The sequence below is a fragment of the Pygoscelis adeliae genome, unplaced genomic scaffold (genome assembly GCF_000699105.1).
Source record: "Pygoscelis adeliae isolate BGI_AS28 unplaced genomic scaffold, ASM69910v1 Scaffold34, whole genome shotgun sequence".
NCBI lineage: Eukaryota > Metazoa > Chordata > Aves > Sphenisciformes > Spheniscidae > Pygoscelis > Pygoscelis adeliae.
Genome location: NW_008824658.1, coordinates 804,709 through 806,508, shown reverse-complemented (window position 1 = coordinate 806,508; position 1,800 = coordinate 804,709).

Here is a 1,800-nt window from a genome sequence, read left to right as displayed (position 1 = left end):
CCGGGCGCTGCGCCCGGTCCCAGCCCCAGGCGGGCTACGGCGGGGCTGCGGGCTGCGCACACGCTCAACCCCCTGCGCTGGGGGCAGCACCGCAGAAAGGGAGGGGTGGGGGGGCTTTTTTTCGCCTGTAACTGCTTTTCGTATGTTTTTGATAAATTTGAAATCGCAGTCAGTTGTTAACAGCTCAGCACAGCCCCAGGCGTCTGGAGCCGCCTTTTGCACAGCCCGCCTGTCCCCGCTCAGGCTGCTCCATCCCATAGGAAGCAACGTGGAGGAGACAGGGAGGACATTGGTACTACCTAATTTTGGGGGACTATGCAAACCCAGGCAGCCAGAGCCCCTGGATTTCTCTCCAGACTCTTTCATGGTCTTGAGCAAAAACTGCCTGTACTCGCCCAGATCCCGGCTCCCTGCCTATTGCCTTTCCTCGGCTGTTTCCTTCTCAGGAGGGACAGATAGGACTGGGTAGGCAGCATGACTGGATGAATAAATAGCATTTCTCTTTGGAGCCCGCAAACACCTTTATTTGGCTAAAAGTGGCCCAGGCCCCCTCCAGCACGTGCTGCCATTTGCATCCCCACCTCCTCGGCGTGCCCAGGGCATGCACTGCTGCTCCGGCACGGAAAGACTAATCTTTGTCTTCCTTCTCATCGTTCTTGTCACTGCCATGGTCCTGGGACAGGAACAAAAAGAAAAGGGACATCATATGAGGGGAGTGCTGGGTGTTTTGTTTCCCATCCCCCGGTACCCGTAGGTATTCAATAGCACCCACAACCAGCACCCACACAGGGGTTTCCAGGTGCAAATCCCTTGGGCCAGCCAGGTCCCAGCACAGAGCTGTTGATGTGGTTACCCCCTCCAAGTCACAGTCAGAGCTGCTGCTGCTCCTCCTGTCCTCTTCCCCATCCCCCTGCAGGGGTGAAGAGAGAAGGACAAGGGAGGGACCCTGACACCCCGTTTGCTGTTCAACCTAGAGCCTCGAGTCAGAAAGATGTCTGGTCTTGTGGGTATCTCAAGCAGGCTTTGCAGCACTACTGCTGCTGTGGACCCACGTGTGCCCATGGCCTCGCAGAGACCTCCAGAACCAAGAGCAAGGATTCGGTGATGTGTGCAGTGCAGACAGCATCGCTGTCCGCAGCAGCATCTCATCTGAGATGAAATAGGAGGAAAAGGAGGGAGAACTAACTAGGAATATTGGGAGCAAAGAAAGAGCTGTCTGTCAATGGAAAAGCCACACACACAGTGTGATTTCATAGAATCATAGTATCATTAAGGTTGGAAAAGACCTCCAAGATCATAGAGTCCAACCGTCAACCCAGCACCACCATGCCCACCACTAAACCATGTCCCTAAGTACCACATCTACACGTCTTTTAAATACCTCCAGGGATGGTGACTCAACCACTTCCCTGGGCAGCCTGTTCCAGTAAAGAATTTTTTCCTCATGTCCTCATTTCTAGGCTGTGGACAAGCATAGCTCCATCTGTCAGAGGTATGGGGTTGCCATGGGTCAGACACAGCTTCCCTTCCCTTCACAGCCAGGTTGTAAATAATTTGGGGCCAGTGCTTTCTACCCCCCTACAAGCCCTGGCTGCCACCCGTGCCTGCCTGTGCCAAGCATTCTTCTCCACAGGGCTCAGTGGTAGCCTGGGAGCTCTGCATCATTTACATCCCTGCTGCACCATGCTCAGCTGCAGAGGTGGCCATACTCTGTAGTTGCCTGCCTCCCCCTGGGACACCGATCCTCCTTGCCAGAGCTGGCCCCATCCTGCCGCATGCTGGGCAGTGGGTGCTCAGGGT